Below are 27,269 nucleotides of genomic sequence, written 5' to 3'. Positions count from 1 at the left end.
CTTTTATTTCACTAAATAATAATAACGTTTAACATAATTAAACTATACTTTGAAGAAAACTGTTGCAAAGTTTCCCTGAGGCCAATACCCAGACCACTTTCAGGAGACGTATTGTAATTCTGTGAAAGAATGAAGACAGCATGGTGACAGCTACTCAAATTGAAGGTAGCATCTGTAGCAAAAGAAGTGAACTTTCCTGGGGACTATAATGGTTTTATATTTTCACTCTGTAATTACTTAATACTTATACACTAATGTGCATAAATCCTATTAAAGATGAATCTCTGCAGAAATATCCTGCCCAATGCCCTCCACTTTGTGTAGTCATTGAGACCTGTGCAAAGTGCTACTATTCTGATTCAGCCGTGTTATACATTCACTTTGCACATGACTGCCCAGGTTGCAGAGTAGATGGAAAATCAGGCCCCTCTTTTTGTGTGTGTGTGTGTGTCCAAAACTAAGAGCAACTTCAAACTGTGGAATCTGCTACTTAGTTTTCATGCCACCTGTAGAAATACTATCCACAGAGTCTTGTGACTAACGTGCAGAAGTTCTTATGCCACAACATTACTCAGACTAACACTCATAGCAGTTGGAGGTAACACTGGTACTAAAATATCCAGTCCTGCTTACTTCTTCAGTATGGAGATGCACTATTGCTTAAATTTCCCTCATGGTTCGGGTATTTATTTTAGCTTTCCAGTCAGGTAAACGAAACCACTGCAGACCCTCTGTGAGAAAGTCCAACAAGTGAAAATCCACATAAATCAAAGGGTGACATCTTCACCCACTCTTCAACTCTTTTGCACAGGGCTGAAGCAGCATAAATGGACCCTAAAAACCTGGTTCTGGTCAAGAGAGGATTTCCTCTGACACAGGGCCCTTAAAGCTGCTTTCTGTGTGCCCCCTCGCAAACCTTTTGTCAGGAGCAGGGTCACAGCACTCAGTGACTACACTAGTGGCTTTCCAGACCCTGGAATAGCCCTGATGGCATTGGTGCTTAAAGCCACCTCTGTTCAGTGTTCAAGCATAAAAAGAGAGAGAATCAAGACAGTGCAACATCTAGGGTTTACTTCTTCCTCCACATACATTATTCTGTGTCTTTAAACACTTCCTGAAAGTAGAGCTCTCTAAGTTCCTATACATAGGATCCCCTCTTGGGAAGCTTTTACTGTAAAAACATTAGTGCTCACTCCCAAGCTGATAGTTCTGGGCTCAGAAGTGCACACAGAAACTCACCCAAATTCTCTACCTGTCCTCCTCTTGCCACTAGTTAATCCCATCATTCCCATCTCAGGGCTGGACTCTCTCTCTGCCTCTAGCCAAATCACCACACTATATTTGGGGTACTTTATCTAGACCTTTGGCTACTCCTTTAGGGCTCTTTCTAGGCTCTTCCAAAGCCCTTCCCATGCCCTTTGACTTGAGAGGTCCAACAGCAAACCCTCTTCCCTTCAGATTGTTCACCACACTAAGCAAAAAGAGAGCTCTTATATGCCGCTTCTCTCCCAAGCCTTCCTTCCTTGAGGCCTACAGCTCCCATCTGTTACAGGGGTTTGGAACGAGTCCCATATGGGGAGAGATTGAAGAGGCTAGGACTTTTCTGCTTGGGAAAGAGGAGACTAAGGGGGGATATGATAGAGGTATATAAAATCATGAGTGGTGTGAAGAAAGTGAATAGGGAAACGTTATTTCCTTGTTCCCATAATATAAGAACATTTCACCAAATGAAATTAATGGGCAGCAGGTTTAAAACAAATAAAAGGAAGTTCTTCTTCACACAGCACACAGTCAATCTGTGGAACTCCTTGCCTGAGGAGGTTGTGAAGGCTAGAACTATAACAGGATTTAACAGCGAACTAGATAAATTCATTGAGGTTAAGTCCATTAATGGCTATTAGCCAGGGTGGGTAAGGAATGGTGTCCCTGGCCTTTCTTTGTTTCCTGTTTAGGGAAAGAACTAATATACCTTGTTACAGCCTCCAAACAACAATGTTCAAGTGTGTCAATACAGTTTAGATTATATTCTGGTGGAAATCTCTTGACTTTCTAAAAAACATTAACCCACAAAAATACTCTGCAAGGTAGATAGTGCTATTCCCATTTTACAGAGGCCCACAGAGTTTGCATGATCTGTCCATGGTCAGCCAGTCATTGACAGAGCTAAGGGAAGGACAAGATCTCTCAGTTCCCAGTCCATTTTTCCAACAATGCCCTTCGCCCTATTGCATTAATACCATAAAATAAGCATATCTATCCTTGATAAAGTGCTTTTTACCAGAAAGGGAAGATGGGAGTTTCTAATCTTTCAGTGTAATGCCCTTCACACACACACACCGGAGTGCATATACTGTTATCTTTTGAAACTAATAAAAACCAGCCACTAAGAAAATGTAGCAACATCCATCAAAAGGTAGAGCTGCTCACGATCTGTGAAGCTCACCATGAGCTGCCGCTCACAATAAAGAAAAACTTGCCATGTAGAACTCATGAACCATATAATCTTCTACATGAAAGCTGAAAGGACTGGCTTTCTGTACAAAGTGACATTTCACAGGACAAATTTAAATTTAGGTTAGTACTTCTACAAAAGCGAGGGAGAGGTCACAGAAACTAACAGCATCAATCAGACTAGGAAATTGGAAAGGACAAAAGGGTAATACGTGTGAATTAATTCATTTACTTTGGCTATTTAGTACTATTCAATGGGAATGGAGGTGTGCAGTATCCCAGTCCTGTGCAGCATTAATATATAGTGAAACAAAAATTACACTGATGATCTGCAGCTCAGTTTTATTAGCTTTGGTTCCTGGGTACTACCTTTCTACATCTTTTAGGGAAACAGTTGTTTTTACACTTCCAAGTTGCATATTTTCCAGGGAATTAAAAGTTTGACTTGCAGAAAACTAGGGCTTTATGATTTCATGACAGTTTAACCATATTTATTCTTAAATATCAATGAAGGGGGAGAAGAGCCAGGAGGCTCTGAGATGCTGACCTCCAAAATGGTCTGAGTAACATGGAGAGAGCTGGTGGCATGCTCCATCCAGTCCCAGGTGATCCTGGGAAACCACAGAGGTGAGAGTATCAGTGTGGAAACCTGGTATCTTTGTACTGCTCTACTGAAACAAATCTGATGGCACAGATCCTACAGAAGATCTGCTGTCTTTGCAGAGTTGCAGCTGCAGGGGAGCTTCAAGCATCATTAATTCCTAATCAGATTTCCAAATTGGAATTCTCTGGGGTCAGCCAGAGACAATGGGCTACCAGCACTCTGAACCTCCACCCATCTGCCCTAAAACAAATTCACACAGTGGTTCAATCCCACACAGCCACAACTGAGGGGCTTCTACAGGATTCCAGAAAAGCAGACATGATGCCACAAACCCCTTCTATTCTCCGGTGCGAGGATCCTCTGGATTTACATCCCCTGTGTTTGCAGAATGAGAAGGAACGGTCCAGCCACAGGTAACTACATGCTAATTGTATGAGCTGACAGAAGAGCATGCAATTTCACTTACAGGTAATAAATCTCAAATTAATTTTCCTGTCATTTGTAGTGTGGCTTAGAAGAGCAACATAATGACACTTACAGTGTATTATTCTGCATAATTGCCATGCAAATAAAGGTTGCATATGGAATAACACCCATATTCCATATTCCAGACTATGTAGCAACCCCACAACCTGGCCTTGGACTGAGACATGGCTTCATCTCCCCAGCCTCCTTGTACTCCACACACTTAGAGTTCAGATACTCTGGTTTTATGCTGTTGAAATAAAGTTGGCCCTGAGTAAACTTGTAGAGCACATACCTGAATTTGGCCTCATACTCCCCATGGGTTCCCAGGGCACAGGATTCTGCTGGTCTTACAGACAAATGAATCTCTTGTTCTTTCTGAAGTCTAAGGCTGAGTTCCCAGAAGTTCTAAGCAGAATCCAATGCACTGCTACAGGCTGGGGACCAACGGGCTAAGCAACAGTTCTGCAGAAAAGGACCTGGGGTTTATAGTGGACAAGAAGATGGATATGAATCAACACTGTGCTCTTCTTGCCAAGAAGGCTAATGGCATATTGGCCTGCATTTCTAGGAGCATTACCAGCAGATCGATGGAAGCGATTATTCCCCTCTATTAGGCACTGGTGAGGGCACATTTGGAGTATTGCATCCAGTTTTGGACCCCCCGCTACAGAAGGATGTGACAAATTATTATTAGGGGGCTGGGGCACATGACTTATGAGGAGAGGCTGAGGGAACTGGGGTTATTTAGTCTGCAGAAGAGAAGTGGTGGGGGGTTGATAGCAGCATTCAGTTACCTGAAGAAGGGTTCCAAAGAGGATGGAGCTAGGCTGTTCTCAGTGTGGCAGATGATGGAGCAAGGAGCAATGGTCTCAGATTGCAGTGGGGGAGGTCTAGGTTGGATATTAGGAAAAAACTATTTCACTAGGAGAGTGGTGAAGCACTGGAATGGGTTACCTAGGGAGGTGGTGGAATCTCCATCCTTGGAGGTCTTTAAGGCCCGGCTTGACAAAACCCTGGCTGGGATGATTTAGTTGGGGTTGGTCCTACTTTGAGCAGGGTGTTGGACTAGATGACCTCCTGAGGTCTCTTCCAACCCTAATCTTCTATGATTCTATGAACGTGTGCAAAATACATGCGAAGTTGTTGGAAAATGGACCATTCTGGCTTGGTTGTATTTTATAGCCATTTTGCACTCATTGGGCCAGACGTTCCAGGTTGGCCAAGCTTTTCCTGGGGCAAGGAGCTGTGGGAATGGGGAGATGGTGATAGCTTTAGCCACCTTTGTATCCCCCAATACTGGAGATGCCAGGCATGGACCCACTACTCAGTACAAACTAGAGAAGCCTGACAGCTAATCTATTTTGCACCACTTCTAAGTGGCCCCAGGAGATCAGAGAGACAATTGTAACACCAGTAAATGGTCAAATATCATATTTCTTCCATATTATATACTTACTGATAAAAGCAACACACCATCCTTCATCACGTATACCTAAAGCTTTTAGTTCACACATACTCCTAGGGTACGTCTACACTATGGGATTATTCCGATTTTACATAAACCGGTTTTGTAAAACAGATTGTATTAAATAGAGTGCACGCGGCCACACTAAGCACATTAATTCGGTGGGGTGCGTCCATGTACCGAGGCTAGCGTAAATTTCCAGAGCGTTGCACTGTGGGTAGCTATCCCGTAGCTATCCCATAGTTCCCGCAGTCTCCCCCTCCCATTAGAATTCTGAGTTGAGATCCCAATGCATGATGGTGCAAAAACAATGTAGCAGGTGATTCTGGGTAAATGTTATCACTTATTCCTTCCTCCATGAAAGCAATTGCAGACAATCATTTCATGCCTTTTTTCCCTGGATTGCCCTGACAGATGCCATAGCATGGCAACCATGGAGCCCGTTTTGCCTTTTGTCACTGTCACCATATGTGTACTGGACGCCACTGACAGAGGCGGTACTGCAGTGCTACACAGCAGCATTCATTTGCCTTTGCAAGGTAGCAGAGACGGTTACCAGTCGTTCTGTACTGTCTGCTGTGCCATTGTAAATTGGCAATGAGATGACGGTTATCAATCTTTCTGTACCATCTGCTGCTGTCATGGGTGCTCCTGACTGGCCTTCGTTGAGGTCGGCCAGGGGCGCAAAGACAAAAATGGGAATGACTCCCCAAGTCAATCCCTCCTTTATGGTTTATCTAAAAATAGAGTCAGTCCTGCCTAGAATATGGTACTAGAGAGCCAGTGTATCAGAGAACCAGAGAGCACAGTCGCTCGGTGTCAGATCCCGCAGAAATTATTAGCTGCATGACATTCTAAGGGGTGCCCCTGCAACAGCCCCACCCGTTGCTTCCCTCCTCCCCCAATCTTCCTAGGCTACCATGGCAGTGTCCCCCCATTTGTGTGATGAAGTAATAAAGAGTGCAGGAATAAGAAACACTGACTTGTTACTTAGATAAAATGAGGGGGAGGCAGCCTCCAGCTGCTATGATAGTCCAGGCAGGACATTAAACGGTGGGGAGGGAGAGGAGCCCAGCCTCCCGCTACCATGATAGTCCAGGCAGTACAGAATCTTTTCTTTTGACATGAAAGGGGGGGGGAGCGATGGAGCTCAGCCCCCAGTTGCTATGATGAGGACAGTTACCAGCAGTTTTGTACCATCGACTGGGAATGACCGGGAGTCATTCCTATTTTTACCCAGGCGCCCCTGGCCGACCTCACCTGAGGCCAGCCAGGAGCACTCACAGGATGATGAGGACAGCTATCAGTCTTTTTGTATGGTACCGTCTGCCACCGGGGAGGGGAGAGGAGAAGATGCTGCTATTCATTGCTGCATCTCCACGTCTACCAGCAGCATGCAGTAGACATAGGGTGACATATAAAAAAATCAAGAAATGATTTTTTTCCCGTTTCTTTCACGAGGGAGGAGGGGTGGCAAATTGACTACATATACCCTGAACCACCCCGGACAATGTGTTTGACCCTACAGGCATTGGGAACTCAGCCAAGAATGCAAATACTTTTCGGAGACTGCGGGGACTGTGGGATAGCTGGAGTCCTCAGTACCCCCTCCCTCCCTCCATGAGCGTCCATTTGATTCTTTGGCTTTCCGTTACACTTGTCACACAGCACTGCGCTGTGGACTCTGTATCATAGCCTGGAGATTTTTTCAAATGCTTTCTCATTTTGTCTTCTGTAACAGAGCTATGATAGATCAGATTTGTCTCCCCATACAGGGATCAGATCCAATATCTTCCGTATGGTCCATGCTGGGGCTCTTTTTGGATTTGGGACTGCATCACCACCTGTGCTGATCAGAGCTCCACGCTGGGCAAACAGGAAATTAAATTCAAAAGTTCGCGGGACTTCTCCTGTCTACCTGGCCAGTGCATCTGAGTTCGGATTGCTGTCCAGAGCAGTCACAATGGTGCACTGTGGGATACCGCCTGGAGGCCAATATCGTCGATTTGCGGCCACATTAACCCTAATCCGATATGGTAATACCGATTTCAGCGCTACTCCTCTCTTTGGGGAGGAGTACAGAAACCGGTTTAAAGAGCCCTTTATATGGATATAAAGGGCCTCGTTGTGTGGATGGGTGCAGAGTTAAATCGGTTTAATGCTGCTAAAATCATTTTAAATGCGTAGTGTAGATCAGGCCCTAGTGTGCTATTTCTCACCCACCCCCTGCCTCCTAAGAAGAGAATGAAATATAAACAAAGATAAGGAGAGGAAAGGAAACAAATATAAGACACCTATACTGGTGAGGAGGAGGAGGAAGAAGAAAAATTGAAAAAGAACAGATAGCACTTAGACGGCCAGAACTATAGAGGTCATTAAGCATAAACGTACATTTACATAAGAGTAATTACCATATAAAGTAACGTTTTGTTTTATTATTGTATATGTCCAAACTATTTCCAGAATAAGACAGTAGATAATGAGCTATTCTATTCTCATGTACTTAATTTCATACTTTTCTGATGAATTCACATTAAATGTATTCTAAACATATAGTCAAGCTGAAATTAAATAATTTTAAATTCAAAATTATAGACACTCCTATCTAATCTTGATTTGTGATTTCCTTGAGTTTCCTTCTTATTTGAAAACTTGAATGTTGGGTTGACTTTTGTCAGTGTAGCTATTCCCTCTGTGAAAACAGTTCAAAATCTCTGCCTAACTCAAGGGCTATCCACTTTTCAGCTGTGCTGTTTCTGCTTCATTCCTGCTCATCACACTGTGCTGCTGCAGAGATGCTGCCAAAACTGTATCCTAGTTTATAAATTCGAGAAAGCATCACAATTGTCTGGAGAATATTCCCCTATGGAGTTGAAGAGATGTAAACCACAGCTTCTGATACTGCTATTTAGCATTCTGGACTCTTAACTTTATCCTCTAGCACAAACACACACATTTTTCTCTTCCATTAATGATTTTTTATAGCAGCAGTATGGTAACTCCAGGTGGTGTGGATATCATGAGATAATCACACCTCTAGAGGATGCCTCTTAACACCCTAGAGGTGGTGATAACCAGCCTCCCTGTCATGCCTTATTGCATATATATATGCTGATGGCAGGAACTAAAAAGAATTATAAAACACGAACAGCATGCAGTATACAGAATTAACCTAGTCTGTCAATTTGTTAATTATAAAGGCCATGAACGCTGCCAGTGAGCACCCTCTACATTTTTACACCATCATCATAATTAAAAAGTTTTAGTAGATGGTTTTGTGTTGCAACAGCATCGATCAAAGTCCATTTCCTGACATGTGCAGCAGAAGCAATATGTTCCGCACAGATTATTTCTTGAATTGTATTACTTACCATCATAGAGCTCTGTCATATTACCTCTGTTGCACCAAATGTACCTGCCATGACTGCAGCAGCCTATTCGATTTCCAGTCTCAAACCCCATCAGGCATGCACAAAATGGAATCATTGCAAAGAAACTGAATTTTTGTATTATTCTGCAGAAAGAACATATTTTTTCTAATTTTCTGCAAACTCTAGGGCTGATTTTGCCTCCCCACCCCCGACGTCCCTTGCCCTTAGAAAGCCATAAATATGCTGTTACTGGTTGGTGTGAATTTCCCATAATAAAGGAGCAGCATATGGCCAATGTAAGTGATTCTACACTATCCCTCCAATAGACACCTATGTATGGAGTATTCTAGGAGTGGGGGCTGGCAGCAAAGGGCATAGCTTGGGGATGAGAATGTTTGTCTTCATAATGGGAAGCATTTTGGGGGCAACACACAGAGATCACTGAAGGCCACAGTAAATTAGATCAGCCTCCTAAAGTTTCTTAACTTGGAAGACTAAGGGTGATGCAAAGGTGGCGTAAAGGTGGCTTTCCCCTCTAAACTGAGCCTTCTGTGCTGTATCTCTTGGGAGACACAGCACAGAATCTACCTGAACCACCATCAGTGAATGCCTTTTACTGAGGAAGAGTTGTATTTCTTAAACTCAAGCCTCCAAACAGCTATCTATGGAGCACGTCAGACAAACAATAAATTCTTTCTCTTACAAAAGAGCAGAGGCAGAATTTGTAAAGTCATTGTTGTAAAGAATGTAGTTTGGTTGAGATTTTCTTTAAAAAAATATACCTTTTTCATCTCAATGTCCAATTTGTTTACTATTTGTAAAAATGTAGATGAGGTGTCTGTTTCCTATATTTTAGTGTCTAGCAAAAGGAGCTTTTTGGAAGTTGATTGTCTACAGTAAAATAAAGGAAATGTTGAAAAAAAATCTTGACAATAATAACTCTCTTGCCTTTGATTCCCTATTCAGGCTGCAGAACTGGTGCAGAAATAGGAAACAGATACAGGTCAAGTATGGGAACTAGCAAAAAAACAGAGCACTTAGTTTAGGGAGTTGACAGAAAAATTATATTATCCCTAAACAATGCTATGTCTGTATTGCAGATGGGTAAATTGTGGAAATCAGTCATAATTACTGCCAAGTGCACAAAGTTCTATTACAAAAGCTTTTAATTTTGGCCAGATTCAAAATATAGAAAGGAACCTCCTTCTAGACTTGTTTGTGCCCTGTCAGAAATTAATCTCCTATTTCCAAATTTCCCATACTTTGGTAGTTGTGTTTTTGAGGTGCTACCTGTCAGCTCTGCAAGTATGATTTTAACTAATGAAGACTGTTGATGGAGGAACTGGGATTAAAAGAGAAACTGTGAGTATAGCCCAAACGTATTTCTTTGTTTCTCTGCAGTACAAGTAAAAAAAAAAGTGTAATTGTTAATGCTTATCAGAGAAGATCCAGCAGGGTATGGTATTTCTAATAACAAAAATATGTTATTTTAAAGATTACACTCAAAACAACAGAAGTATACACTCTAGATAAGTTAGACACTTAATTTGAGACATCCGTTAACATTATGCAGGGACACTGGGGCAGATTCTTATCTCATTTTACAGATGGACAAGCAGAATTTAAATGACTGCATTACAACACAAGGAGGGTGAGGTCATATCTTTTATTGGACTAACTTCTATTGGTGAAAGAGACCAAGCTTTTGTCATTCTCCTCTCGGTGTCTCAATTTACCTAACTGGATGATAGGGTTAATGATACCTATCTGTAGTTGTGGACATCTGTCTATTTTCGATTCCACCTACGATTAGAATCATTGCCCTTACACAAAAGATGGGTAGAACCAGACATGAGGAATATGCTACCTCTCAAGCAAATCACAACTTCTGCATATCTCAATGTCTCCATCATTAAATTGAGGATAAGCATACAAGGTGCCCTGAGAATTAATTGCTGTGGGCTAGATTGTGTTTTGTTTCCATATTCCATGGGTTGTGGGGCACAGGCACTTCCCCCTCTTTTTATCCCACCATAATAACAGTCCTTTCATTTAGGGGAGCATTGAGGGAGCCTCACAAGACCAGATCACTATAATCTCACCCACTCCACTCCAAGGACCTGAACCAGAGACTACTGAAGTCAATGGGAGCTCTTCTCTGGTCTCCAATGAATTTTGAATCAAGCCTCAAGCTGTTTGGCTGGCCAAGTACACAGGAGCAACATGCTGCAGCACCCTAGGGAGTGGTCTACATACAGTACCAGAAAGCTGTGGGATAGGAGGAGCTGCACCTGAAACCACAATCCCTTCCCAACTTTTCAAAAACTTCTCAACATTTTATTTTTGACTACTGCTTGTCTCTTTCTCATGCTTTTTTCCCCTCTATTCAAAGAGCATGGGTGCATCTGTGGACTTAGCTTTCTAAATATTACACTTTAGCCAATAAGACATTTTAGAAGTCAAGTACAGCTATGAAGCATACAGAATATGCTTTTATGTTAATAGGATTAGAAATGTATAATGGGCTATAATGGACTCTCAGATATATCATGAAACTATCTGAACTGTCTATAAAACTTTTTTTTTTAAGTTTGAAAAAAAAAATCTGACAGTGTTGAAAGGAGACTTGGAAACACTACCATCAGCTGCACAGAGCCTTTTACATTTAGCTCAGTTATCCAGTTTTAGATAAGTTAGTGACCATAACTCAATCTGACAACTCTTTGGTGGCCTGCAAGAAATCTCTCTGTGTATCTCAAAAGTTGTCTATTGTAGTATCTAAACACTTCCTAGATAAATTGGGTCTGCATGGAGAAGTCCCTACTAGACATTTCGTAGTTTTCTGCTCTTTTCCCTTCCTTAGTTGTAGATAGCTCTGCTTGGGAGAACATATATAATTTCCCTCCTTTATGTCTTTGCTCCCTTCTACTCCTTACATCCTTCAGCCCATCTTTCTAGCTATGATTTACCAAAGAGAAGAGTCTAAAAGCAACAAGATCGATGTTTTCTGGAGGCTCATTCCTCTGCCAAAAACCCTTACCTGGGGAAAAATATTCCCCAGAATTCACACACTTTGTCCTAGGCTTTGTGAGCTGCTTGTCCTATGGAATACCTCTCTCCTGGTAGGTTGTCGAAGGATATGCACTGACTGATGTAGCTTAATACTGATCCATAGATGACTTTGAAGGCCACAATCAATCAAGACTTTGTGCTGCTAGAGTGGTACAATGCCAATTTAACATGCCTGATCCAAGAAAAACTAAACTAGCCATATTTTATACCATTTTGCAAACCACACTTGAGAGACTCTCTATCTTCACAAGGTTTTCAAAACATTCTGAAGTTAAATGCTGTTCTGATGATCTTGCTAAGAAGACAGACTAGTTTGAGGCCTTTAATACTACCACTTACAGTAAATGAATTTTTTTCACACAATGCAGTCAGTCTGTGGAACTCTTTACCAGAGAATGCTGTGAAGGCCAAGACTATAACAGGCTTCAAAAAAGAACTAGATAAATTCATGGAAGATAGGTCCGTTGATGGCTATTAACCAGGATGGGCAGAGATGGTGTCCCTTGCCTCTGTTTGCCAGAAGTTGATAATGGGCAACTGGGGATGGATCACTTGGTGATTACCTGTTCCATTCATTCCCTATGGGACACCTGGCACTGGCCACTGTCAGAAGACAGGATACTGGGCCAGATGGACCTTTGGTCTGACCCAGTATGGCCATTCTTATGTCCCCAAGAGCTTTATTCCAATAGCACCCATGGCTGAAAATACCATATGAGACCTAGCCATATTCCTGACACAACAGATGGAATTATTCGACATGATAGTATATTGTTTGGCTTTGGGTTAGTGAAAGGTACCCATAAGTAATGGTATTAGATTATTATATATGTTAGACATACTCTAACAATTACATATTATGTTTACTTAAAATGGAAGATTTTGGTCACCCAGATATATTTTGGGTAGCAAACAGAGCTGATGCATTCATTATAAAAGAGGTTTCAAGATCCATAGGAGGTAATCTCTTTGGGGGTTACACTATATACTAGAATGTAGATATGTCCCTTCAGTGTGCAATACTTTACTATCAGCCAAAGAGGGAGAGGCAGATTAGCCCTTTGAAATCTAGAATATGATTATTTTTCTCTTTGAGATCACTATAGGGTGATCAAAATACAAAAGACTCAAGTAATATGGAAATATACAACAGGCTGTTTGGAGTAATACAGTATGTGGACACCTGGAAGAGTGTTTTGAACATAAATGTTTGTAGTACATTTAAATTGGATAGAATTGTACATCATTTGTGTATAATATAAAAAATAAAAGTAATGGCTTGCACTGCTCTGCTTTATGCTAAAGTTAATCTCTCTTCACTGTAGGTCTGACATAAAGCCATTTGAAAAGACGATTAAAAAGCTCTCTAGCTTCCATGCATACATTTAATTAAGTCCTTAGTGTGCATTACTCCCACATGTCAATAGGAGTTACAGTAGGAGGAAGAGGATAATAGACTCCTACCCCATGTTTCTTTCATACCATCTCCATTTAGACGGATTTCACTTGCAAGAGACAACTGGGGCAAAATTCTTAGCTTAAGAGTGAATTTTCTTTTAAATTTGATTGCAAAACCAATAAAACAGCCAATTAGTCCTTCTTGCTGTCACACTATATCACTACAAAGAACTTTCTATACATAGTCTTCGTGTAATGAGACAGAGTGGCCTCCCTCCAAACCAGATGGGGAGGGACCACTACACTCTCCCTGATGAGTAGAGTCAAGTTGGCCCCACCTGCAGGCCAGAAGCAAAGGGGATAGAGGAAGTAGAAGAGGTGGGCCCTTCAGCTCAGTTGAGCCAGAGCCAGTGAAGGAGGCAGATGTCTATAACCTGCTGCAGTACTCTGGACCAGACCTCAGACCATGCAGTGCCATGCCCCCAGAGGAAACAGAGTGGGGAAGAGTTGCTGGGACTCCCATCCGCCACTTACCCTGAGGAGGCTGAGGACCCACAGACCTCACCAGTGGACTGTGGTAGGAAGTAGGCTAGGGGAACCAGACATTAGTCAGATGGTGCTCTCACAATATGAGTCAGCATGTTTCGGAGGGATCCCCAGCCACTGTTAGTGCCCTGGGTTGGAAACCAGTGGAGTAAAGTAGGCCTGGGTCTCCCTATACCCCAGGCACTGACCCCAGCCCTGGGGTAGCAACCTACTCACTCTTGGTCAGAAGGACTGTGCCTTGTTTGTGGCTTACCCCAAGCCAAAGACTTCAGTCCCATTGACGGTATTTGCTGTGTGCTCTCACCAGGGAACTAGACTAAAGACTGCTTATTTGCCTACTGCTCTGCCCACTTAGGGAGATAGAGCCCAGATTGTGTTTACTGTCTGCCTTCGCCAGGGGAGTAGGCTAAAGACTGCTTGATTGCTCCCTGCTCTGACCTGCCTAAGGATCAGAGCCCCAGATTGTGTTTGCTGTCAGCTCCAGTCCCAAGACTGAAGTTACAGATGTCTTGTGGCTCTGCCCCACCCGAGGATCAGAGCCCCTAGACTGTAACTTGCTGTTTGCCCAAGCCAAAAGGGACAGAGCTATAGATCACTGCCTGGCTCAGCCAGGAGGCTGGGCCATAGACTGTGGGTACGTCTACACTACGGGATTATTCTGATTGTACATAAACCAGTTTTGTAAAACAGATTGTATAAAGTCAAGTGCATGCTGCCACACTAATCACATTAATTCGGAGATGTGCGTCCATGTACCGAGGCTAGCGTCGATTTCTGAAGCATTGCACTGTGGGTAGCTATCCCGTAGCTATCCCATAGTTCCCGCAGTCTCCCCCGCCCATTGGAATTCTGGGTTGAGATCCCAATGCATGATGGTGCAAAAATAGTGTAGAGGGTGATTCTGGGTAAATGTTGTCACTTATTCCTTCCTCTGTGAAAGCAACGGCAGACCATCATTTCGCGCCCTTTTTCCCTGGCAGACGCCATAGCATGGCAACCATGGAGCCCATTTTGCCTTTTGTCACTGTCAGCGTATGTGTACTGGATGCCGCTGACAGAGGCGGTACTGCAGTGCTACACAGCAGCATTCATTTGCCTTTGCAAGATAGCAGAGATGGTTATTAGTTGTTCTGTACCATCTGCCATGCCATTGTAAATGGGCGATGAGATGATGATTATCAGTCGTTCTGTACCATCTGCTGCTGTCATGGGTTCTCCTGGCTAAGGTCGGCGGGGGGCACAAAGACAAAAATGGGAATGACCCCTTGGGTCATTCCCTCCTCTATGTTGTATCTAAAAATAGAGTCAGTCCTGCCTAGAGTATGGGGCAAGTGTGCTACAGAACCAGTGTACTAGAGAGCACAGCAGCTCCGTGTCAGATCCCACAGAAATGATGAGCTGCATGCCATTCTAGGGGGTACCCTTGCAACAACCCCACCCGTTGCTTCCCTGCTCCCCCAACCTTCCTGGGCTACCGTTGCAGTGTCCCCCCATTTGTGTGATGAAGTAATAAAGAGTGCAGGAATAAGAAACACTGACTTGTTACTTAGATAAAATGAGGGGGAGGCAGCCTCCAGCTGCTATGATAGTCCAGGCAGGACATTAAACGGTGGGGAGGGAGAGGAGCCCAGCCTCCCGCTACCATGATAGTCCAGGCAGTACAGAATCTTTTCTTTTGACATGAAAGGGGGGGGGGAGCGATGGAGCTCAGCCCCCAGTTGCTATGATGAGGACGGCTACCAGCCATTCTGTACTATCTACTGAGAATGACCTGGAGTCATTCCTATTTTTACCCAGACACCCCCAGCCAACCTCACTTGAGGCCAGCCAGGAGCACTCACGGGCTAATGATGACGACGGATAGCAGTTATATTGTACCATCTGCCACCGGGGAGGGGAGGGGAGGGGAGAGGGTGCTGCTGTTCAGTGCAGCAGCATCGCGTCTACCAGCAGCATGCAGTAGACATAGGGTGACATACAAAAACGTCAAGAAACGATTTTTTTCCCTTTTCTTTCACGGGAGGGAGGGGGGGTAAATTGACGAGATATACCCTGAACCGCCCCGGACAATGTGTTTGACCCTACAGGCATTTGGAGCTCAGCTAATAATGCAAATGCTTTTCGGAGACTGCGGGGACTGTGGGATAGCTGGAGTCCTCAGTACCCCCTCCCTTCCTCCATGAGCGTCCATTTGATTCTTTGGCTTTCCATTACGCTTGTCACATAGCACTGTGCTGAATCTCTGCTGTGGCCTCTGTCAGGAGATTTTTTTCAAATGCTTTGGCATTTCGTCTTCTGGAACTGAGCTGTGATAGAACAGATTTGCCTCCCCATACAGCGATCAGATCCAGTATCTCCTGTACGGTCCATGCTGGAGCTCTTTTTGGATTTGGGACTGCATCGCCACCCGTGCTGATCAGAGCTCCACACTGGGCAAACAGGAAATGAAATTCAAAAGTTCGCAGGGCTTTTCCTGTCTACCTGGCCAGTGCATCTGAGTTCAGATTGCTGTCCAGAGCGATCACAATGGTGCACTGTGGGATACCGCCCGGAGGCCAATACCATCGATTTACAGCCACGCTAACCCTATTCTGATATAGTAATACCATTTTCAGCGCTACTCCTCTCGTCAGGGAGGAGTACAGAAACCGGTTTAAAAAGAGCCCTTTATATCGATATAAAGGGCCTCGTTGTGTGGACGGGTGCAGTGTTAAATCGGTTTAATGCTGCTAAAATCGGTATAAACGCGTAGTGTAGACCAGGCCTGCGTGTTGTGCTCCCCTGACCAAAGGACCAGAGCCCCACCCTACTAACTGACTGTTCACTGTGAGAAGTAGTGAGGCAGAGTGGCCTCCCTCTGAGCCTGAAGGGCAGGGACAACCACAGAATCACAACACTTTGCCATGGTGTGCTGTGGATGTACTGCACTTCTTGGAGTGTAACAATGTCTGAATACCTGTACAACAACAACACAAGTTGGAAACTTTTTTAGTTGATCGAAATAGTTTAAAAGTGTACAAGCCTAAAGCACAGTTAAAAGAACACCGTGCTGCGTACTGGGAGATGTTAGTATTATGACTTCAGGATCTTTGACTCTAGAGGAACAGACTGGTCTTATTTCAAGCTGACTAAAGATCAACATTGTCACTGATTGCAGAACTAGCCTGGAGCCCTTTGCCCTTCCTTCTGGCTAGAAGAAATATCCTGAGCGGCTGTATCCAACTCAGAAGGGTAAAGAAAACACTAAAAACTACACTAAACTCCAGTAAAATACTGTACTTCACAACATCTAATGAAATATTTTTATTTTACAATCTGTGGAGGGAAGCAAAGAGCCATATTCACCAGTACACTCTGTCTTATTCGTGCCATTCCATGGCAAATCAGTCCTAAAGGATGTAATGCAGAGCCACTATAAAAGGTGTTTGTATTCCTGCTACTCCTTTTCAGATTCTTTGTATCACAGGAGTGGTGCAAAACATCCAGCCCAATATGTACCATGTATTATTGATAAATTTGTCCATGGCAAGCAAACCTCGAAAGCAGGGCCGGCTCTAGCCATTTTGCCGCCCCAAGCACGGTGGCACGCCACGGGGAGCGCTCTGCCGCTCGCTGGTCCCGCGGCTCCGGTGGACCCCCCACAGGCGTGCCTGAGGATGCTTCACCAGAGCCATGGGACCAGTAGACCCTCCGCAGAGCCGCCTGCGGGAGGTCCACCGGAGCCGCCTGCCGCCCTCCCGGCAACGTGCCCCCAGCGGCATGCCACCCCAAGCATGCGCTTGGCATGCTGGGGCCTGAGCCGGCCCTGCTCGAAAGGTTCAGAGGTTGAAACTGGATAAGCACTCATAAATTCAGATGCCTATTTGAACCATCCTTAAACCTGCAAGATTAGTCTAGCAATCTCATAGGAACAGACTTTCTTGCAATGGTTCCAGTACTTCCTGCTTCTAGTCAGGTTGGAAATACCAAAAGAACAGATTCTTCTTTGGTATCTCATCAGTTCCACTCTTGGGCCAGGCTGGTCCCTCAAAGTGTGAATGGCGGCAGTTAAAAGAACTTTTTGAAACCTCAAAAAAGGATTCCGTTTGAGTTCCACTCAGAGGCTCAGGTCACTTACTCTGCTTGAGCCTGTTCACTATCTCCTAATACTTGCCAGCTATTTTATAGTTAACTTAGATGTTTACATACTTATGAACTCCAGTATATTCAGCTAACATCACATCAAACGGGCCTTCTGAGCTTCCAGAACTGGTGATCATGGAAGGCTCTTCAACAAATCAGGAGGAAAGTAGAAGTGCCTGGGCAGTATAGAAGAGCTAACAGCATTTCTTAAATATGAGGCCTGTTCCAATATCCACTGACATCAATAGAAATACTCCTACTGACTTCATCAGGCTTTGGATCAGAGCTATAAAGAACCTAAGTATCAATAAGATCATTCATCTCAGATGTTCAAGAACCTAGGTTCAGCAGACACTCTTAATATATACTACCTTCATGTTCCTGTGGGATGATATTGAAACAACAAGGAGTCCGGTGGCACCCTAAAGACTAACAGAGTTATCTGGGTATAACCTTTCGTGGGTAAAAAACACATTTCTTCAGAAAAAGTGGGTTTTTTACCCACAAAAGCTTATGCTCAAATAAATCTGTTAAATCTTTAAAGCACCTCTGGACTACTCATTGTTTTTGTGGATAAGAGACTAACACAGCTACCCCTCTGAAATGAGATTGAAAGATGGCTGGCAATTGTTCTAATCTGTGTGACACAATTATATAGAGCAGGAACAATAAATGCTTTTCAGTTTTTTCTGAAGATTCAGTAACTCAGAGAAGGCAGATCAAGAAAAAACAAACAAACACTGGTCATTTTCTGATGTGGAAAGAACTGCTAACCCTCAAATGGACAAGTACCTGTCTAAGTATTTACACTGTGTTCATTACCACTGTAAATAAGGGAATCTAACCTGCAGAGAATCTTTTGGAATACCTGCAATATAAACACTTAGTCCCCTACTCTTTGCCCAGAGTGAACTAAAACAATTCTACAGTAGTAAAGGATTATACTTCTAGAGAAGACAGAGACTCAGTAATAATCACTTTTACCAAAATGAAAAGGAGATTCTTCAATAAAATGTTGTTGCTATTAAGAGATCAAGTGTAGAAGTCTACAGTTATCATAGACCAGAATAAAGAGAATGAACTGGGAATGTTGATAATGGTGAACTGGGACATGAGAGTCTTTCCTTAGCTTAGTGGTCTCCTAAAACAGCTGACTATATATTTTTGGAAGGAACATCAGTTTTCTTGCTAAATCCTATTTCCCAAGAAAAGATTATGGACACTTATATGTGATGTTGTGGGGGAAGATATTTTATTTTAGGCATGGACTACTGACCCTGTGATATCTTGGACCATTTCATGTAAATTATGTGGAGAACAATATGTTTCATTTCAACTGTATAAACTTTGATGTCATTGTGGATGGATTTGTTACAGGGCAAAATCAAGGTTGTTGGGATACTGATCATTGAGAATTTTTCTGTCTAGTTATGTGTTTCTATGAGTTTTGGATGTTCAGATTGGTATGAGGATTTTTATGTATACGTAACTTGTGATTTCCATAGTATTTAATGTTTGGGATTTGGAGGAGGCATTCAATGACACGTATTCTACGGAATTACACTGAGAAACCATATATGTAATCCTGTGATACCTTATAGACTAACAGACCTTTTGGAGCATGAGCTTTCGTGGGTGAATACCCACTTCGTCGGATGCATGTAGTGGAAATTTCCAGGGGCAGGTATACATATTGAAGCAAGAAGCAGGCTAGAAATAATGAGGTTAGTTCAATCAGGGAGGATGAGGCCCCGTTCTAGCAGTTGAGGTGTGAAAACCAAGGGAGGAGAAACTGGTTTGTAGTTGGCAAGCCATTCACAGTCTTTGTTTAATCCTGAGCTGATGGTGTCAAATTTGCAGATGAACTGAAGCTCAGCAGTTTCTCTTTGAAGTCTGGTCCTGAATCGCATCTGCTCTAACCCCTCAGACAGAGACCAACACCTACAAAATCTCCACCAAGCATTCTCAAAACTACAATACCCGCACAAGGAAATAAGGAAACAGATCAACAGAGTCAGACGTGTACCCAGAAGCTTTCTACTGCAAGATAAACCCAAGAAAGAAACCAACAGGACTCCACTGGCCATCACATACAGTCCCCAGCTAAAACCCCTCCAACGCATCATCAGGGATCTACAACCCATCCTGGACAATGATCCCACACTCTCATAGGCCTTGGGTGGCAGGCCAGTCCTCACCCACAGACAACCTGCCAACCTGAAACATATTCTCACCAGTAACTGCACACCGCACCATAGTAACTCTAGCTCAGGAACCAATCCATGCAACAAACCTTGATGCCAGCTCTGCGCACATGTCTACACCAGCGACACCATCACAGGACCTAACCAGATCAGCCATACCATCACTGGTTCATTCACCTGCACATCCACCAATATAATATACACCATCATATGCCAGCAATGCCCCTCTGCTATGTACATCAGACAAACTGGACAGTCTCTACGGAAAAGGATAAATGGACACAAATCAGATATTAGGAATGGCAATATACAAAAACCTGTAGGAGAACACTTCAACTTCCCTGGCCACGCTATAGCTATAGCAGCTATAGCAGCTCCTTAAGGTGGCTATCCTGCAGCAAAAAAAACTTCAGGACCAGACTTCAAAGAGAAACTGCTGAGCTTCAGTTCATCTGCAAATTTGACACCATCAGCTCAGGATTAAATAAAGACTGCGAATGGCTTGCCAACTACAAAACCAGTTTCTCCTCCCTTGGTTTTCACACCTCAACTGCTAGAACAGGGCCTCATCCTCCCTGATTGAACTAACCTTGTTATCTCTGGCTTGCTTGCATATATATACCTGCCCCTGGAAATTTCCACTACATGCATCTGGCGAAGTGGGTATTCACCCACGAAAGCTCATGCTCCAAAACGTCTGTTAGTCTATAAGGTGCCACAGGATTCTTTGCTGCTTTTACAGATCCAGATTAACATGGCTACCCCTCTGATACTTGACATATATGTAATGTAACCAAGTGTAGTTTTGGAATTAAATGTATAAGGATCTTTATTTCCCACTTTCAATTGCCAGCTTATATCAGATCACAAGGCACATGCACACTAGCACAAAATCACTTTTCCTTTTTTCCTCTTCCTATCAAAAGATGCTATGAAAGGGTAGCAGACAGAGAACAGAATAACTTCTCCGAGGATTCAGGAGGGGTAGTTTGTGTTGCATTTTGTGCAATATTCTATCAAGGTGATTTCTATGGTAACCCCTATTTGCATTCTTTCAAATGGTAGTAAATTCTGACACATTCCATTAAATATTGATGGCAGTGTTTCATCTGCAGTAAACCCACATGGGAATATTTAATTTTATCTACTGTCTGAGACTATTCTCTTGTGGTATCAAAGCAGCAGGCTTTTTACAGTTAAAATGTTAATTAGACTTTTATAACAATTTTTATCGTTCTGCTCTTCATCTAGCTTGCTACAAATATGTTTATTTACAATTCCAAAATGTTTCCATTAATATTCCATAGAAATCTGCCTTCCTACTCAGAGGTTAGCTTAATAACAAGCCTCAGAAATGTACTTACAGAGACACATGGAACACCTACAGAATCACAATGCTGCAAAATTATTTTGCCACAAATGGGCTAATAATCAAGTGATTCTTGAGATCAGCCTTTTTTCCAAAGAGACAAGCCTGTAAGACAAGGTGTCACTTGCATAATTATTTACAGCATTTAACTGGTTTAGGAGACACAGAACTACACTGAGATTTGTTTAGCTAAACGATTTGTAGGTCAGGGGAGAGGAGTTACGAGAATTTTAGGCTTGTGAATGGTTTTTGGTGTAACACTACCTGCTGTGGCTCAGGCGCTTGTACCAACCTCAGGGAAGGCTGTTAGGAAGCAGGACAAACTCCAAATTGGTTGTGAGTTCTATACTTAGGTTTCACTAACAAATTATCCAGCGTAAACTCCTCAGGCACTGTAACAGCCTTAACATGGAGTCAGAGGCAGTCTCTCTTTGCGTATTCTGAACTATATTGCCACCCAGGCGAGCATGCCTTTGTAATAGATACCTTATACCAAAAACCATAACAATATTCAAGTTATTTCCAGTCCCAAAGGACCAGTCACTTATCCCAGGTCAATTGCACTTTAGATCCTACACCAAAGACAACACTTACAGCCAATCCTATAATAAACTACCATATACACTCATTCATAAGCCAAATATTTTTTGGTAAAAATGTGACGCATCAAAGAGTGAGGATCAGCTTATAAACAGGTCTACACCAAAATTTGATTATTTTAAACTCTATGGAATCATTGAATTGAATATCTAATACACTATTGTTTTGTTTAGCTGGAGCGTCTGCAGGCATGGAGCTCTTCAGCTCCCTATGGCTGCCGTTCGCCGTTCCCAGCCAATGGGAGCTGAGAGGCTCCATGCCTGCCGATGCTCCAGCTAAACAAAACATCCAGGCCTGCTAGTGGCTTACCCTAATGGGCCAGGAGACAAAGTTTGCCAACCCCTGAAATATAGGATTGGCTTATGAAAGGGTCATACAGTTTTTGCTATTTTTACCTATCCATCTTGGTCAGCTTATAAACGAACGGGCTAATGAATGAGTATATACAGTACATAAAGATTTATTGAAAAGGAAACCAGATAGTTATTTACAAGGTTAAAGCAGATAACTGTACATACACAAATGAGTTACAATCTTGAGTTTCAAACGGTAATAGAGTCTTCTATAATCAGCAAGCTCTATATGTCCTTGAGGGCTAACCCAGCTAAGCAGCTGGGGATTTCTTGCTTATGCCTGGAAAATTCTTCCCCACCCCCCTTCCCCGCCACCCTCCCCCTTCTTCTCCCCCCAAGCAGCATAGAGATACCTCATTACTTTTGTTTGGGGATTTTGTCCTACCAGGTGATCTGAGTTGTAAACTCAGCTGATGGGGTGCATGATTTATCTTCAAGGGGGGGGAGGGCAGGGATGGGGGGAGAGAGAACAGAACAACAAAAGTCTTTTGTCCTCTTTAACATCCTACAATAGCTTGTCTAGTACTGAATGACCTTTCCTGTTGGGAAGGACATAGCACCTTCTTTTGACGATTGAAGATCAGCCCTTCACACTAATTAATGTGTCTCTCTCTCCTGTCGGATGACTTGCACAGTCACAGAAGTTCACAGTACAACTGCTCAAATATTACCCTACAACATGTGATACAGATGTTATAAATGAGATTAATGTATGAAGTAACTCACAAGCATTCAATAAAATCTAAAGACTAAACACAGTCTTATAAGTCTAATATCTATTTTAACAATGCTAATACACACATGAGCCAGCTATATATATGATTTCAGCTATATATTTGTGCTCAGCTGAGACATGAGGACCTTGGCATGAGCTGGCCCCTAGTCTGCCAGTATCACACTTGGGTTTTTGGGGAAAAAGGAGTAAAGAATACTTGAAATGTTATATTATAGGAATTGACAATATAACCTCACACAACACTAGAATAACATACATCAGTTTTGCCCAGAGCATTGGTCAATTTGTGTGCTTCTTACTGGAGATTGTCCACAAATGAAGCAGTTAGTGGGACTGAATATATGACATAGGCCAAGTGTCTAAATCTCTGCTGCTTGTACCTTGCATAGTCATTTACCCATCCACAAAGTGAGTATAAATTGGATAAAAAGACATTATCAAGTAAAGAGGATACTATTTTACACCTGCTATGCAGACTCCACTTTGTGACTGCACAATTCATAGAGTCATAGAATTCAAGGCCAGAAAGGACCATCATCGAGTCTGAACTCCTATATAACACAGGCACAGTGTGCCAGGCTCTAAATAGCTGGGAATAAGGACAAGTTTAAGTCATTACTGACTTTTTCACATTTGAGCTAGTGGCCTAGAAGTGGAAATCTCTGTAGACCAAGAAAAAAACTCTTAACTATTCTGTCCCCCTGCACTGAGATTTCTCAATGATGCAATGTACCTTTAAAATTTTTTGGAAATATAAGGCCTAATATTGACAGTTCCTTAAGCTCCATAGGCCTCAGAAGGTCAGAAATTCTGACTCTAAGGGTCTGTCTATGCTAGCACTTTTGTCAGTAAAACTTTTGTCAGTTGGGTGTGAAAAAAAACACACCCCTGACTGACATAAGTTTCACCCACAGAAGCCCCAGTATAGACAGCACTACGTTGGTGGGAGACACTCTCCTGCTGACATAGTTACTGCCACTTGGCATAGAGCAGCTACACGGAGACGTACAACAGAGCAGATGCAGTGGTACAGCTATGCCACTGTGAGGTCTGTATCATAGACCTAGCCTGAGACAGACCAATGGAAAACTCAACCTTGTTGAAGGAGGCAACATGAAAATAGTACAGTTTCAAAGGCAAGAATTACAAATGAATTTCCCAATTCTTGCACTCCACAGCTACAGATTCTCAGGCAATTCACACCTCTCAACCACAGCTGTAAAGCCAGTTGGAGTTAATTCATTTTTAGATCAGTTACGTGTTACTCAGTTGCACAGCTGAGAGCAGACATGCTGATGTGCTTAGGGCTGCTGTATTATTGCCATGGGATGTGAATCCTATAGAAGCCCCTAGGCCAAACTAAGCAATGGTGTAAGTTGCACATCAGGAATACATCATGTTATTGACTTTTGAGATGAACTCCCCAGAGAAATCAATAAGGAATTCTACTTAAAAACAACAATAAGATATTGCTCCTGGTGTAACATTGCGGGATAATGCATGTAAGTGAAAAAATACTTGTGGTCTGTTGGGGTTTGATTCTGCTCTCAATCCTTCTGCTAACAGAATTAATTCCATTAAAAGCAGTGAAGTTATACCAGCACATGAACAATGTAGGCACGATTAGAATCAGGTCTACTGACATGCAGTGACTATGCAAATGGAGTACCACCAATAAGATGTAAGAAGAGATAGAAGGAGCTTGAGGATAGTGGAAAAAAAAACATACAACAAGAAGATGTAAAATAAAATAGTTTCACCAGATTTTAACTCTCACACACAGTATTCCCCCAAAATGCAAATTGCATTACCTTGCCAGTTACTCCCATTTCTAAATAATTGACTAGTGTCATATATTCTGCAGCTATTTATGTCCCTGTTAAAGTTGGCCCATTATATTCTCCTAGAACCAAATCCTGGTCCCATTGAAGTCAATAGCAAAAGTTCCATTAACTTGAATAGAACCAGGATTCAGCTCCAGAACTTTTCAAAATGATGGAAATCTGCTTTAAGTGTTATACTTCTGGATGGTCACAGAGCTTTAGCCCATTATGATGAATGGTTGTAATGACATTTTCCCCCAAAGGGATTATAAGTAAATTATTTTTATTTTATTTTATTAAATCTAAATGCCAAAGTCTAGAGATGCAGTTAAAGCCTATTCTACTAGCTGGCAGACACTCAACTTTGGATTCTAGGCTTTGGCCAATAACTAATTGGATATTGTTAAAAAGTGAATCAGATAGAGACAAACATTTAGTGTTCCTAACCAGGAGGTGACCACCTGATTTCTATTAATATTAACTATTCTGTAGCTGGTTCTCCATGCATAATCTGATGCCAAAAATTCACAGTGAAAAGCTATGACATATTTAATATATCAGCCAGTCCAGTGTCCCTGCCTGCAGGTATATGGGATCTTGGGGAGCAATTACCACACAGCTGGGGTTCCAATTAATTTCTTTATTAAAGGAAAAAAAAGGAAGTGGTGGGAATTTAATAATGAAATACGATGGGATGGGGTGTATAGGGTGTTTACAATAGACAACGATGGGGGGGGGTTCTTCTTATTGAACAGTGTAGGGAGTTCTAATAGTGGGCTACAGCAAGTGGGGTTTAGCACAATGGGATACAGTACAGTCAATAAGCAACTCTAGATACAGTGTGGAAATGCAAAGCGTACCCAAAAGAAATGCAAAATAAAATGGTAGCTTCTAGATGAGTTAATAGCTAGATACACAATGTAACACAGTGGCATCAATGTAAATACAAAGTATATCAGAAAAGTGGAGGCAACCAATGGGGTGCTATAATTACAAGTAAAATGTGAGTTACAGTACAACAATACAATATCAATATAAAGGCTGGGTCAAGAAACAGGAGGGTGGGGAGTGAGTGATTAGTGGTATGCAGACGAGCGGCTGGAAGCAGCGAGAGACTCTGAAGCCCTGCAGGGTAAGGACAACGGAGCAGTGTGATGGTGATCTTCGGTAGGGGAGGGGCAGCGGAGAAGTGTAAAGAAGGGCTAGAGAGAGGTTTAAGCAACAAGCGGACACCAAAAACAAAGGTAAAAAAACAACAGCAAAGGGTTTGGGAAGTTTCACAAGGGGAGAAGCAGCAAGGGGTTTGGGAAGTTTGGAGGGTGATGCTGACGCGGGGGGGGGGAAGCAGCAAGGAGTTGGGAAGTTCGGAGAGAGTGCAGATGCGGAGGAAAAGCAGCAAAGGGTTAGGGAAGTTATACAGGGGGAGAAGCAGCAAGGGGTTTGGGAAGTTCGGAGGGTGATGCAGATGCAGGGAGGGAAGCAGCAAGGAGTTGGGAAGTTCGGAGAGCGTGCAGATGCCGGGGAAAAGCAGCAAAGGGTTATAGCAGGGAGACACGGAGGAGCACACAGAGGGGGAGATTGGAGCGGGGGAAAAACAGACACGGGAAAGTTCAGGGAGAGATCGGGAGAGCAGGAAGGCGAATTTAAGCAGCAAAAAACCTTATCTATCTTAACCAACAACTAGGCAAAACAACAAATATCACAATTCTAAGCAAAGCTATAACAAGCAACTATACGGAGCAACAAAACAGTAGACTATAACAAGGCAGTTGAAACTTACAAGCTCTACAATCTTAAACTATGACTTATTAAACTGAAAAAACAAGACCTATGATGCACCTTATGCTATGGGGAGGTTACAGAGGGCAGAGTGGTATGTGTCCAGGATACAGCTCCCAAGGAAGCCAAGGGATGGTGGCTGAAGCCAAGGGATACAGCTGAAAGCAGGGAGCCCAGAGGCAAAGCCCACAGGAGCAGAGCTTAGCAGCAGCACAAACTTATTTTTAGCAGCAAGGCGCCGCGGAGTTTGAGAGGTTTTAAGACACAGACCAAGGTTTAGCTTGAGTCTGTGTGCTGGGGAAACAGAGCCAGCAGCTAAAATAATAAAATAAAATAAAAGTATAGAAAGTTTTACAGAGGGATTCTTACCAGTCCCCAAGGCAGCAGCAAAGGCAGAAGCAGCAGCAACATCAGAAGAGGCAAGGAGGGCTCCGTACAGTCTCAATAATCAGGAGATCTCTCAGGTAGCAATTCGTTCTTCGTGGAGGGGGGGGGGCGTTCAAAAAACAGGGGTACGCTCAAAAATAAGACGAGAGCGGAGAAAGGACCCCCCAGAACCCCTGGCTGATCAGACCACGCAGCAATGCAGGAACCTTTCTGAGGTGTGTTTCAAAAATGTCTGGTTTTAAAGGCAAACTTGGGCAGTTTCCCGCCAGTAATCCTGATAGGCTTCCTCTGTCACAGGGGAGGGGGCACAGGGAAAAAAACTGAAGGTAAGCCCAGAGACATGCCTGGACATAGTCCTGTGCAATAGGTGACTCAAGAGCACATGAGGCCTATGACTCATGCCCAGGATCTTAAAAACACATTAGGTCTTGCAGCTCTGGACATTGCCTACCCTACACCAAGCCCAGGTTCAACGAAGTGATGACAGGACTAACCCTTTGAACAGGGCAGTGGTCCCACTT

The sequence above is a fragment of the Gopherus flavomarginatus genome, chromosome 4 (assembly GCF_025201925.1).
Source record: "Gopherus flavomarginatus isolate rGopFla2 chromosome 4, rGopFla2.mat.asm, whole genome shotgun sequence".
Lineage (NCBI taxonomy): Eukaryota > Metazoa > Chordata > Testudines > Testudinidae > Gopherus > Gopherus flavomarginatus.
Note: the sequence above shows the minus strand (reverse complement) of the source record.